General features: G+C 42.8%; 1 pseudogene; it reads right to left on the reverse strand.

Annotated features, from left to right (window-relative positions):
- Positions 1–9,251: 9,251 nt before the first annotated feature.
- On the reverse strand, positions 9,252–9,390 carry LOC121284527 (annotated as a pseudogene).
- Between the last annotated feature and the right edge of the window lie 5,628 nt (positions 9,391–15,018).

Consider the following 15,018-nt stretch of genomic DNA (forward strand, 5'->3'; position numbering starts at 1 on the left):
TTTATCAGTAAATCCATTCCACAGTAACCCTTAGTAAAGCTATGCTGGCCCTGTCAGATCAGCTAACACTCATTCTAAGTTCTCAGCCACTTCACCCCAATGACAGATTCCAGTAATTTCCCCTCAACAGACAGCCCACGCATCACAAAACAAATTCCTACGACCGGTTAAAATTTGCTCCTTTCTAGTCCGAGCCTCCACCCCACCCCCTACCCTAATCTAGATTGATATCGTGTTAAGGATCTAATTTTTCTTCACCCTCAATTATACTGGAGAAAGGGTGCTCAGTTCATTTCTCACATCTCACTGAGATCATTTCTTGGGGGTGCTTCCTTTCAATGCTATTAAGCCCAAGTTTCTATAATCTTCCCTCTTAACTCATTCCTTTCTGATTAAAGATCATTTTGCGTTGGCTTTTTATTATTCATTCATGACATGTGGGGCATCGCTGGCAAGGCTAACACAGATTGCCCATCCCTAAGTGCCCTTGAGAAGGTGGTGGTGAGCTGCATTTTCGAACCCCTGCAGATCTTGTGATGAAGGTACACCCACTGTGCTGTTAGGAAGTGAGTTATTCTTATTAGCCCTTTGATACAGCTGAGTGGCTTTTTCTGAGGGGAGGGGGTCAGCTGCATTACGGTGAGCCTGCTGGAGCAACTTGTAGACCAGACCAGGCAAGGACAGCAGATTTTCTTCCCTAAAGGACATTAATGAACCAGATGGGCATTTTATGATATTCAGCGGTTTCACCATCCCCATTTCTGATGGTATTGTATTTTTTCCTTTCATTCCGGGCTTTCACTTAATTCATTGAATTTAAATTTCCCAGATGCCGTGGTGGGATTTGGACTCGTGACCCGATTTTTGCCCTCGTCGGGTGAGCTTGGAGGGCGATGCGGGGCGGTGGAAGGCACCCACGATTGAGCCTCTACCACAAATTCACGCTGGCGGACCAGTTAAGGCCCGCCCAGCGTAAAGCGCACGCTGCAGCGCTCAGCACCGCCTGTGTGGTGGAGGGGGAGGGTGAGCGGGGAGCTTCACTGGCACAGAGCTGCCTCGGGGAGATGAAGATTTATGAAAATAATAAATAACAATATTACAATGTTAAAAAAACATGTCCCCTCATGTGACTCCGTCACATCAGCAGGGTCGTGTTATTAATGAAAAGTTAACACGTTAATGTAATTTTTATTTGCTGTTGGAAACCTCATCCCGCCTGTGGATGAAGTTTGCTAAAAACTGTGCAAAGGCCACTTGGCCTTTTCACCTGCCCCGCCCACCCTTAGGTTGGACGGGCAGTGAAAAATTACTTTCGATCGGTACTTTAATGGCCCGTTAATTGTCGGCGGGCACGCTGCCCACTCCTGCTTGCGCCCGCTGACCGAAATATTGCGCGAGTGTGAGATGACATCAGGATGCTCGCCCAACATCATCGCATGTCATTTTTCGCTCGTTCAGGTGGGGCGCGCTCCCGCCCAACCAGCAAAAAATTCCAACGTATGTTTCTGGATCGTCAGTGCATGTCCCTGAATTGGCTGTCTGTTATCTGAACTGAGTACAGACCGTGAATGACTCCCCCATGTCTTGGTGCCAGTGCTCTATAGTTTGAATATCTACTCCATTGTGTTGTCTATATAATTTTGAGTTTCTATCTCGAATACCACTGCTTTAACATCAATAATCAGTCCCATGGGTACCTTTGTGAAATGTATTTCTGATGCCACATTACGATTGTGAGAAGCTTTCCACAGCTCACCCCATGAAAGTGGTCAAGGTGACTGATCAAGCAAGATATTACCTTTCTGAGACTAGGTTGGATAAGGCAAATGAGTCTTTCTTTGCCTATGTCTGTGTTATTATCATATTTGGGAGAAGGCATCACATTTCCATGTTATCCAGTACACTAGAGACCTGTCAGTGTTTACTGACTCCCTCTTAATGACTTTTAATGCCTCATAAATCTCTTCCCTTGTCTCTCTGTATTTGGGGATAAATATCAGCCTTTCCTAAGGATTTATTTGCTTTAAGCTCCTATAGCCTCACTAGAACTTCTGTCCCACTACTAAAGTTATTAATTCAGGTTGAAATATCACTTAAGCAACATTTGGACTTAGAACTCTGAGTTACTGAGAATTTGTGATTTCATAGCTGCAAAATTAGGCTGGAGAAGCTGGGGCTGTTCTCCTTGGAACAAAGGGGATTGAGGGGAGATTAGTTAGAGGTGTGCAAGATTATGTTAGGTACAGATAAGGTACAGAAAGAAAAGTTGTTCTCGTTAGCTGATGGTGCAAGGATATGGAGACAGATTAAAGGTTTTGGGCAAAAGATGCAGGGCTAGAGTGACGAAGAACATTTTCAAGGGTTGTAATGAGTGGTAATGACTTGGAACTTGCTGTCCACAAGGGCAGGGGAAAGCCAAGATGATCATCCATCCATCCACCCATCTATCCATCCACCCATCCACCCATCCATCCATCCATCCGTCCGTCCGTCCGTCCGTCCATCCATTCTCACACCAGGTCACGGTGGCAGGAAGCTGAGCAGGGCCGATCAGACTTCCCTTTCCTCAGCCAGGTTCCAGCTCCTCCTGGGGGATTCCCAAGCATTCCAAGGCCAGCCGAGAGATGTAATCCCTCCAGCGCGTCCTAGGTCAGCCTCGAGGTCTCCGCCCAGTTGGGCAGCGTCCCGGTATAGCTCCAGCGGGAGCCTACCGGGGGGCATCCTTATCAGATGCCCGGACCACATCAACTGGTCCCTCTCAATCCAGAGGAGCAGCGAGTCTATTCCGAGGCTCTCCCAGATTGTCGAACTCCTCACCCTGACCCGAGAAGACACCAGCAACCCTGCGGAGAAACCTCGTTCCCACCACTTGTACCCGCAATCGTAACGGTTACCCACAGTTCATGACTATAGGTGAGGATAGGGACGTAGATCGACTGGTAAACCAACAGCTTCATCCTAAAACTCAGCTCCCGCTTCATCACCACGGACCTGTAGACCATCCGCAGGACTTCAGCCGCTGCACTGATCCACTGATCAATCTCTCACTGTCCACCACCCCCACGGCCACCACCACTCGTGAACAAAATCTCAAGCTACTTGAATTCCTCTACTAAGGGAAGGTGCTCCCCTGAAAAATGATCAATGATTTCCAAAGCAAATTGGATGGGCACCTGCAGGAAATAAGTTTACAGAGTTACGGGGGTAAAGTGGATGAATGCAAACGACTGGATTGCTCTACAGGGAACCAGCATGAGCTCAATGGATCAAATAGACTGTACCTGTTGCCTCACCAAATAAAGGCAAGTCTTCAGTTAAAGATACACATGATGACTTATCGGGAATAGGCAAAGCAAGCGGAATATTTGGAGGGACAGAAAGGACTGGGATTTGAAATTCAACAACTGCGAGGCCTCGTATTACCAAAACTTTAGTAGAAATATCTTTCAGAAGATCACTTCATAATAAGGAGCAAGACCGATTTGACAAACCAGTTGAAAATGTATGTGACTTATAAAGACAAGGGGCAGAATTTCCTGCCTGTCGGGCGTGCGGGCCCAACCCAATCTCCGGCGGGCGCGGAGCTGATCCCTGCTGGAGAAGCGGGCCCCACCGCCATTTTATGTGGGTGGGCCAATTAAGGCCCGGCCACCGTGACATCTGGTGGGAAGCGCTATGCGCTCCCTGTGTGGGCGGGGGGATTCCCCTAAAGCCAGATTGGCTCTTTCACGCATGCGCACAAAAGAGCGCACATCTCCCTGAGGCTAAGTGCAGCCTCAGGGAGATCACTGACACTTTCAAAAATATTAAAAATAGAAAAAAAAAATTCCCTAACATGTCCCCCTCATGTGACAATGTTCATGAGATGGGACATGTTCATAATTTACATAATAACTTTATTAAACTTTTTAAAATCCTGCATGAAACATCATCCCGCCGCTGGATGAGGTTTCATGTTTTATCTAGTTACCGCCGGGGCTCCTGGCCTGCCCGCTAACCTTAATGTTTGACGGGCAGGTTGTTTAATTGTTTAAATGATCCTGTCAATGGCCTCAATTGGCCATTGAAGGGACGGCAGGACCGTAGCTGATTTTACTGCACCCCCGCCTTCCTGAAAATTTAAGTGGGGCGCGGTGATGACGGGAGTTCCGCCCAACGTCACTGCGCGTCATTTTCCCGTTGGCGAGCAGGCCCTGCTCACTGACGGCAAACTTCTGCCCAAGGAGTACACATACCAAGGGAAAATGTCTTCTGACACCTTTCATTTTAATTCCAACAGCAACCCATGCTTTTTCCCACTGAGTAAGTGCTGGTGTTGAAATAATGCCAATCAGTAAATTTCAACACATTTTCGATTTTCCCTGGGGACTACCTTACAAAAGCCACATTACACACTTGTCACAGTGTGCAAGTTGGCTGGGTGCATTAACGTCACCAGGTCTGCTCCATTACCAAGGCTAGGACCAGTTGCCAAGGTTAGCCCCTTGGCATCGTCTGGTGTTCAGCTCAGCAGGCCTGCTCAAGATAGCTTCAAACAAAACTGTAGCTGATGTGCTTCATCACACAGACTATTGATTACCCAGCAATAACAACAGCTTGTGTTTACGTTTCTCCTTTAATGAAGTAAAATGTTCTAAGGCCTTTCACAACAGAGTTATCCAACATCGTTTGCCACTGAAATCACATAAGGAAATATTACGCAGGTGAAGCTTGATCAAGGTGGCAGGTTTTAAGGAGCATCTTGAAGGGGGAGAAGTGGAGAAGCTTAGTGAAGAATGTCACGGTTTAGGGTGGAGGCAGGCATGGTCTGAAAGCTTGAAAAATTTCATCCAGCTGCTCAATATAAAATATGGTTACAGCCTTGCAACTTTGGAATTTTAATACTGCAGCAAACAATCATCTTCAATATATACAATATAATTTTGTATGTTTTTAATGGAGATTTCCCAATTTAAGCATTATCTCTATAATCAAAATGCTGGTGAATTAGTTCCCAATTTAAATTAAAGTTGAGAACAAAGGAAATGTCTTTCTGACCCTTTGTTTCGACTTTCACTTTTGGAAGCAATGTCATTCATGCTGTAGCTTTTCAATTTCGACTCTGTCCATGGAATAAATAGTTTGCTTTGCACCAGAAAAAATTATTAAACTAGAATAAAGTGCAATTTTCCATTTCCCAGTTACTTTCAACATTCACTTTAGGTTGATTCTATAACATAGTTTACTTATTGAATGACATTTAAAGTATTTTTAAAAAAATTTACAATCCTAATAACTTTGTAATTGTACCATTAAGTGTTTTATGAATCCCTTTAACTGTAGATAATTGTTTCATATGGTAGCAAAATATTTTTGGGGGGAATTGTACCTCATTATCGCTCAAACAGAACAAATATATTAAACTATATTTCAAATATATTTTTAAAAAGTGTCAGTAAGCAGAGGACACAGATTTAAGATAATTAGCAAAAAAAAAGCCAGGTAAGGGGCTGGTGATGCAGATGAGGATTTATTCTACACAGCAAGTTGTTATGATCTTGACTGCTGTTTGAAAGGGCAGTGGAAACAGATTCAAAAAGAATTTTTGAAAGGGAATTGGATATATACTTAACAAGGAAGCATTTGCTGGACTATGGTGAAAGAGCAGGAGGAATGGGACTAACTGGTTGCTCTTTTAGAGAGTTGGCCAAGGAATGGTGGGCTGAATGGTCTCTTTCAGTAATGTATGGTTCTACCAAATGTACCTTGCAGTGCATGGGCTTATCACACAATGAAATATAAAAAGTAGCAATATCACTTAATTTAGGTCCATCCTTTAAGTGGTATTTTTTTGATTAGTGTTACAGTCATTGCATAGCAATGTATCACAGCTGTACATTACTCAGTGCAGGAAGAATAAGGTTCCAGAAATTAAGCCAAAATTAGGTCCTACCAAAAAAGTGTACTGTGCCTCTATAAGTAGAAAACAGATGTTGGCAGACAGAAAACAGAATAATCCTGTCCTACTTATTCAGAATAGCCATACAAGAAAAATAACAAGGTTTTTTCAACAGCTACAAAGATGATGACAGCAGTGTTAATATACATAGCGATGTGTGAGAATTTACTTCAAAATTCTAGTCACTTTAAGAATCATACAATATGGCTTTCCATTGGAGACTTAGAGCCTGAATTGGTGCTCACACAGCCGGCTGATAGCACTATTATTTTTTTTATCCAAGTGGTATCTGATGGAGGTTATCCCTTCATGGATACATCATGGTAAGCAGGGTGTAGTATTGCAGAAGAAAGAATCCTGGGAAATTCTATAGGGATGGGTGGCAGACCAAGAGCATAAATGAAGGAATGTCCTACTTGGTCCTTCTCAAGATATTATTTCCTCTCTGATTTTAACCTGAAATCAAGCCCTTACCATAATATATCATGATGGATCAAGAATCATGTTGGAATCTCCATGTTAGTTAGCAAGCCATTCTATGATCATGGAATCCTACACCATTGAGGCTTTTGGCCCATTATACCTATAAAGCTCTATGAAAGAACATTTCAATTTGTCTCTCTCTCTCCTTTCTATTTTCACACCATAGCCCTGCCAAATATTCCTTCATAAATTTATATTTACTTTTGCAGACAGAAAGAACAAGTTCACACATTGCACCTGTTTCAGCTAAACAAAACAAGTGACAGCCATTCGCTGGTTCATTCCTCAGGGCAATGTCTTGACCAATCAGAGTCAAACTGCCTGGTTTAAATTTCAATCAATGGTCAACAGTTAACTGTCAGTCACCATCAACTGGTTCACTCCCCATGGCAACACCTCTACCAATCAGAGTCCTCTTGCCAACCAATCAGCACTCTCTTCTCATACAGGATAAATGGTTGTTCACTTTACACTTGGTATTCTTGCAAATTGTCCTGATGAATGTCAGATGAAAAGCTTCTTTTTTCAGCAATATCTACATCCTATTGAAAGTGACATTGAATCTGCTTTTACCAATGCATCCCAGATAGTAACAATTCACTGAGTTAAAAAAAAATCTCCCCCCCACCTTGCTGTTGACTATTTTTAACTTGCTATCTTAAATCTGTGTCCTCTGGTTACCAACACTCCTGCCACTGGAAACAGTTTCTCCTTATCCACTCTATCAAAGCCCCATGGAATTTTGAACACTTCTATTAATTCTCCCCTTCACCTTCTCTGCTCTAAGGTAATGTAACAATGCTAAGCCAAAAGTCATTCCTTCCACTGCTTCTTGCTGAGGTCCTTAGTTTCTAATCATGTTCTTTCCATTGAACACAAGGAAATCCACAACCACTCTAATGTTATCAGAAGGACAGAAAAAGGCAACCTAACACCACCCAGGTATGTCCCCCAGCCCATTTCATACATAAGACCACGGTAAACTTAAATTGCAGTAGGTGACAGTATGGGGAGAATCCATCAGTCAGGAATGTGTTCACTTGTCATGTGGAGTGCTTTAACTAAAAAAGACTTGTTAACATTCTCCAGTGCAGGTCACCGTGCCATTATTGAATAACCCAGGGAAAGAATTCTGTGCCATACGAAGAAAATGTTTGCATTATATATTCTAATCCATCCACCTTTCTGAAGCAAGATAAGTGCCCTCTGTAGTAACCTGATGTGTAATATATCTTTAGGAAGAATGTTATAATGGAAGATCACATGATCTTGGTATCCAATAGCAGAGTAGTGTGGGCAGCTTCAGTGTTCAGTAATGTTTAGTTAGAGTCTGTAGTGTAGAGATAGGATTTGAGTCATAAGCACACATGTAGCTGCTGAGTAAATAAACAGAATGTGGTTTCTTCTAAGAACCATCTACAGATCGTCCTTGTTTATGGGACCAACTCAGCCATCCTGAAACAAGCAGGCAATCCGGATCCTTAAGTCCCAACAAACCAGTGACTAGGATCCAACCCCCTCCTTTAGGTTAGATTTGTTTGGGGAGCATGTGTCTTTTGCATAACCACATATGAATTAGGAGCAGGAGTAGGCCACTTGGCCCCTCGAACCTGCTCTGCCATTCAATAAGATCATGGCTGACCTGACTGTAACATCAACTTGTCATTCCCGCCTAACCCCAGTAACCTTTCACCCCCGTGCTTATCAAATACTTTTCTTTGAATTATTAATAAACTATAACTGTCCAATCTGGAATGCTTGGGACCAAAGAGTTTCTAGATTTGGGAATTTTCTGGATTATAAAATGATGTTAAGTGTGTGAGCCACAAAACACCATTGATATAAATATTTACCTGAAACATGAAACAGTGATAGAATGTTATAAACTAGCAATGAAAAGTTCTTTTAAATGTCCAAAAATATTCTGTCTTCTATGGGCGGGATTTTGCGGCCCATCTCGCTGGTGGGATCTTCCAGTCCCACCAAAGTCAGCAGAGATTTGAATGGCTCTCCGCACGCGCTACGGGTGATCCCACTGCATCAGTGCTGAAAAATCCTGGCTCATGTTTCCACTTTGAGAGCCAGAGAGAGAAATCAAGAGAAAGAGAAGGGAATGGGAAATAGACTGATAGAGCGAGAAAGAGAGTGACCAACAGAGATAGAGAGGAAGAGATGGAGAAATAGACCGATAGAGAGAGAAAGAGAGAGACCAACAGAGACAGTGAGACAGAGAGAGAGAGAGACAGGGGGAGAGATAGAGAAATAGGCTGACAGAGAGAGAAACCAAAAGACACATTTAGAGAAAGAGATCGCGAGAGAGAGACTGAGAAATAGAGGCAGAGTTGGAGAAGTAGGCTGTCAGAGAGAGAGGGAGAGAGAAAATAGAGAGAGAAATCAAATGGCCTTGTACCTCGTGCTGTGTTTTCTCATCCTACACAGTCTCCGCCATCACCTATCATTTTTTACTCTCAGCCCGAACATCAGGTGATCCCACACCCTTCTCGATTTATCACAGAGCCTAAGCAGGTCGAGTTACTTGGGGTTTGCTCGAAGACTTTCCAGATAATTGCTTTTCCTGGACATTAAATTTCCAGATTGGATAGACTGTATTATATATATGTGTGTGTGTGTGTGTGTGTGTGTGTGTGTGTGTGTGTGTGTAATGTCTCCTGGTTTCCATAAGTCCGAAACAATCAAATTACTGGATTAATCACAGTATCACTTATATGGTAGGATGCTGTACCTCCATCTTGTAGATTTGGCACTCGTTGCTGTCAGTGGTGAGTTGGCATGCTGCACAGATGATATTGCTCCTGGTGTTTTTTTTAAACAGGGGAAAGCGCGAATGCAGCCCCCACTACCATGAATTTTGCAGTTGAGTATCCCACATTTGGGGACATCACAGGCATCAGTACACCTGGATTGCAAGGGATATCCTCACACTGGGAGCAAAACCTTCATGTAAGTATTGTAGGAATCGTGCTTGATGTTCTTAATTTGTGTCACCTGGTGACCTTGCTGATGTTGCACTGCTTGTTGGTGTTGCTGCTGGCTTGTCTCACTTGTTATTGATATTGCTGGTGTTGTTGATGAACTTTCCAGCTTTTCCAGCTCAGGAGTAGGTCGGATATAGACTTTGTTATTTCTCATTTGCTTACCGGTTTCAGTCTCGATAATCTGTAATCTTAGAGTCTCAGATTCACCAACAACTTTTGCTATTTCTAGGTTTACATGATTGGGTCCTGTACAGTTTGTCCTTTCAACAACTCAGGCAGGGATTTGGCCTGCGTGTTTAAGTGTTGACCTCCTTCTATCTGTGCATCAGTGAGTTATTGTCTTATTTCCTCCTAGTCACTTGGTAGGAGTATCTTGCTTGACAGAGTTATTATATACTTTCTTCAATTCAACAGTTCTTCAATATTCCTGCCAGCGTAGGTCAGAGTGGCAAAAGGCAAGGTTTCAGTCATCCTTTACCTCTTGGCATTTCATGTTTTCTTGACCATCTGGACGTGTCTTCGTGTCTTTCTATAAACCCATGTCCCCCTGGGTAATGTGGTGATGAGGTGATTATGTTGATCCCATCATGTTCAGCAAGTTCCTTAAATTCTCTGGAGGTCACTTGGATTCCATCGTCACATGTTATTCTTTCAGGAATCCCGTGCTCGGTGAACGGACTCATGCTGCTGAGATGATTGTTATAGTTCTCGAATCTTTCACCTTTCGGACAAAAGGGAACTTTGAACAGCAGTCCGCAACTATGAGGTACCATTCTTGATTGTGTGTGAATAAATCAGCTCCCATAATGTGCCATGGTCTGGGTGGTACTTCAGTAGCTATCATCTTCTCTTTCTGCTCTGTGTTTCTGTAATTCTGGTATACACGGTATGTAGACACCATTCTTTCACTGTCTTTGTAGATGCCTATCCAGTACACTGCTGACCTGACTCTGAGCTTATACTTTTCCATTCCCATGTAGCCTTCAGGTATCTTCTGGAGAAGTTCTTCCTGCATCATTTTGAGTATGGTCATTCTGGATCTGGCTAGCAAAACCCCATCTTCTAGTGAGGTACCATCTCTGATAGATCTATACTGCTGTATTGCAGGCTGTATCTCATCAGACCATTCTGATTTCACTTGCTGAGAGCTCGTCTGTAACTCTTCATCTTTGCTGATCTCATCTCTAACTTGACTCAGTTTCAGTGATGTTACCTTTACCAGGCAATGGATCATTACACCTAGATCATTTATCTTATGTTTCTCCTGCAGTGACAACCAAGATATGACATCTGCTAGCATAATTTCTCTTCCTGGCTTGTATTTCAGAGTGAACTCATAACTCTGAAGCTTCAAAAGTAACTTCTGCAGTGTGCTCTACACAGATTTTTCACAGAGGTCTACTCCAATGGACAATGACCACACTCCACTAGGAACTCTTGCCCATAGAGATGTGTATGGAATTTCTCACAACTGCCAAAAGCCCTCTTTCTATCTTAGCATATCTGATGTTAGAGTTTTGGATGCAAGTGACATTGGTTTTTCCACCTGTACCAAGGCTTCTCCCAATCCTTTAATAGAAGCATCTACTTGCAGAATGACAGGTTTCTCTCCTTTGTAGTATAACAGACTTGTCTCTTTGCATACTGCTTTAGCACAAAAGTCAAGGCTAACACTCCAGTGCGCTACTGAAGGGGTTCTGTGCTGCTGTCTTTTGGATAAGGTATTAAACCAAGCCTTCGTCTGCACTCTCAGGTGGTTGTAAAAGATCCCATGGCACTATTTCAAAGAAGAGTAGGGGAGTTGTCCCCGGTGTCCTAGTCAATATTTATCCCTCAATCAACATCGGAAAAATATACTTTCTGGTGATTCTCACATTGCTGTTTGTGGGAGCTGGGTGTGTGCAAATTGGTTGCTGTATTTACTACGTTAGAACAGTGACTACACTTCAAGACTACTTCATTGGCTGTGCTTTGGGACATTCTCTAATTGTGCAAATCACTATATAAATGAAATAATATTTCCTCATGGTGCAATTTGAAGAGGAACAGGTGAGGTGTCCTTTGCTGATTAACATTCAACCCTCAAAACTCAGCACCAATGCCCCAGTTATTTATCTTACTGCTTTTTCTGGGAATTTCTTGTGTTAATTGTTCACTATTGGCTTACTTTGCAACAGTTACTACACTTCATAAGTAATTCATTGGCTCTGAAGTACCTGAGAACATCCTGAGGACATGAAATACCCAGGATAAAAGCGCTAATTATTTTTAAAAATCTACTTTCCTTGCAGATTTTTGGCATTGTAAGCTTTCAATGTTGTCTTCAGCAAGCCATTGATGAAAGTTATTCAAAAAATTATTAGTTTTTGTCAGGCTATTTTAATCTGTATTTTCTGATGTGCATGAAGATACTGTTAGCATGAAATGATGAGCTTGCAAACATAGCACTGCCCTCTTGGCTAGTGAAATAGATAACTTTGCAGACAAGTTTGTTTGCCAGTGTTAACTGCTGTTGCAAGAGAGGGGGTCATATAAAAATGTAAATATATGCAAATAGCTCCATAATGAGGGTGCATGAAATTCGGTTTATGATACAACATTCTGAGCATTAAAGGATAGCTGTGATAAGACCTGATAGGAAGTGTTTTCTTCTAGAGCTGGGCTGCTCCATTTATAGTCACTCTTGTACAATGACTAGTGCTTTCAGTAGATACTACAGATCTTCCTGATTATTTTAGAAAAGAGCTGACCAAAGAAGGGAGATGTCAGGGAGATTTACTTGCACCAATGGTGAAGTTTGCACAACCACCATTAACTCAGAGCCTGTACCTATAGTGTGAGGCACAAGTACCTGAGGGTACTAAAAGAGGGAAAATGGAGGATGTATGTGGTACAAGAGGGAAAGGAGGGGGCCTGGGGGTAAGACGCTGTAAGAGTTAAGGATTCTATAATGGGAGAGGGGGGTTGAGGGCCAGGGTACCTAACAACCATTTAGAGGTCTAAGCCCCTATACCAAAGAGCCAAGGCGGAATTTCTATCCGCACTGTCTCAGCAGCTACCCGTCTCGCACCTGCCAAGGCAGGCAGCGGACATGAACCTTGCCCATCCAGATCTCACAGAGATGCGAATAATTTGGGAGTGGGAGGAGGTGATGGGCCTTTATAAAACACCGGGTAGGCGCCACCTAGAATGCTACATTTAATTCTAGGCACTACCCTTTAGGAAGGTCGTGAAGACATTGGAGAGGATTTACTAGATTGGTTAAGGGATGAGGAACTTTAGTTATATGGAGAAGCTGAGATTGTTCTCAGAGCAGAGAAGGTGAAGGAAAGATTTAATAGAGGTGTTCAAAATTAGGAGGGGTTTTGATTGCATAACTAGGGAGAAACTGCTTCCATTTACAGAAGGGCCAGGGATCAGAAAACACAAGCTAAGGAAATTAACAAGAGAACCAAAGCGGAGATGAGGAGCCTTTTACACAGCGAGCTGTTATAATTTGGAATGCATTGCCTGAAAGGGTGGTGGAAAAGGCATTTTGTTTATAAATTTCAAAAGGAAATTGTAATATTGTTGTACTAACTTGATGGAGCAGCAGGTTTGGTGAAGAAAAGGCTAAACTTTATTTAGGAGACACGTAGAGGCACTTGCATGCGAGATGTGATCTCTCCATTGAAAGCCCCGCCCAGTGGACTACCTGTGCACTAGGTTTATTGGTCAAAGCCCCTGTAATCACATCACATGATGAGTGATCGACAGGAGGGAGGGACAATACATCTGGTCACTACACGCCCTCCCCCTTTAAGTTTCTTACATTTACAAATAAAATAAAAAATCAGGAAAACCAGCAAACATTTGTACAGTCTCTGGCGATTACAAATCAAGTCCTTGATTTGCAAGCCTCTGAAGGGAGGTTCCTGAACAGGATTAATGGGATCTGGAGCTGCATTAGTCAGAACTGGGTAGTTTTGTATTTGGCAACTCGTTAGATACGTCTGGAATATCAGCTCTAGGATGAGCACACTCTGCAGGAGTCAGCAGTGAAACGTCAGTCACAGGTTGATCTTGCATTCATTAGGATGTTTCACTAATCCTAATGTGATGTACGTGTTTACATACAATTCCATCTTGGACTTGCACTTGAAAAGGTACTGGGCCAGTCTCTGAAATGATGACTCCTGCAGTCCAACGGGGTCCACTTCCATAAATACACACATACACAGGGTCACCTACATAGAACGCCTTACTGTGTAGACTGTGTTTCAATTTTTGATTATTCTGGCCCTGTGATACCTTCTCCTCTAGATTTGGAAGCACCAAGTGTAAACGCAGACACAAATGGCATTTCAGCAGTGACTCTGATAGCATAGAGCCCGTAGCAGTGGGTGGTGTTGTACAGTAACAGGAGAAATCTGGAAATGCGAGACTGCAGATAACTTCATCATACCAGCTTTAAAGGTTTGAACAGCTGTTTCGGCAAGACCATTGGATGAAGGTTGCCAGAGAGTGGTTTTTATGTGCCATATACTGTTCAAGTCCATGAATCTCTGAAATTCTACATTGGTGAAAGTTGTTCCATTATCATCAGAAACAATAATCTCAGGTAAACCATGTATACTGAAGGAACGATGCAGCTTTTCAATAGTTGCAGCTGAAGCTAGCATTTTTACCTCGTAGATGTCAAGCCATTTTGAATGTGCAACGATGATTAAGAGGAACATGGTGCCTAGAAATTGTCCCACATAGTCAATATGCAGTATAACCCAAGGTCGACCTGGCCATTCCCATGGGTGAAGAGGGGCTGAATCAGCTAGCTTCTGGTGTTGCTGGAAAAGGGAACAGTGTTTAACCTTGCTCTCAATGTCACTGTCTATTCCTGGTCACCAGATGTAGCTACATGCCAGCATCTTCATCTTCGGTATGTCTGGGTATACATTGTGGAGCTCTGCCAAGAGTGACTGTCTACCCTGTGATGGGACCACAGCTCTTGAATCCCGCAGCAAAATTCTGTCTTGACAACTCAGCTCAGTGTTTCTGGAATAAAATGGTTGTAAGTCATCAGACACAAGTGTTCTTGTAAAACAAAGTCTTTGACTTTTGACAGTACTGGATCTCTGTTCATCCAATTCTTGATCTGTTTGACACCTGCTTCCATAAACCTACTCAGCACTTCCTCAAGTTTGGCCAAATATTCAGCTTCAGTCAGTCCAGTGATGAGAACGTCACTTAAGTACATGGCCACACGTGGAAGTCCCTGCAGGAGACTTTCCATGGTTTGCTAAAAAATAGCACAGGCTGATGAAACACCAAAAGGCAATCGGGTGCACTGGTAGAGGCTTTTATGGGTATTGATTGTCATGCGTTCTCTTGATATGCTATCCAACTCCAATTGTCAATAGGCATGATTCATGTTTAGTTTTGTCCATGACTTGCCTGCTGCTAACTTGGCATGCACGTCATTGATTCTAGGAATGGGATGAATCCAAGAAATTTAACAGTAACACTAACTCTTGTGGAATGGGTGTATTGACAAGACTACCCGGTAACAGAAGATTACTAAGTGCATCTGCATTGGCTATATGCGAGCCAGGGCATTACATGAAT

This window comes from Carcharodon carcharias, chromosome 11 (genome assembly GCF_017639515.1).
Source record: "Carcharodon carcharias isolate sCarCar2 chromosome 11, sCarCar2.pri, whole genome shotgun sequence".
Taxonomy (NCBI): Eukaryota; Metazoa; Chordata; class Chondrichthyes; order Lamniformes; family Lamnidae; genus Carcharodon; species Carcharodon carcharias.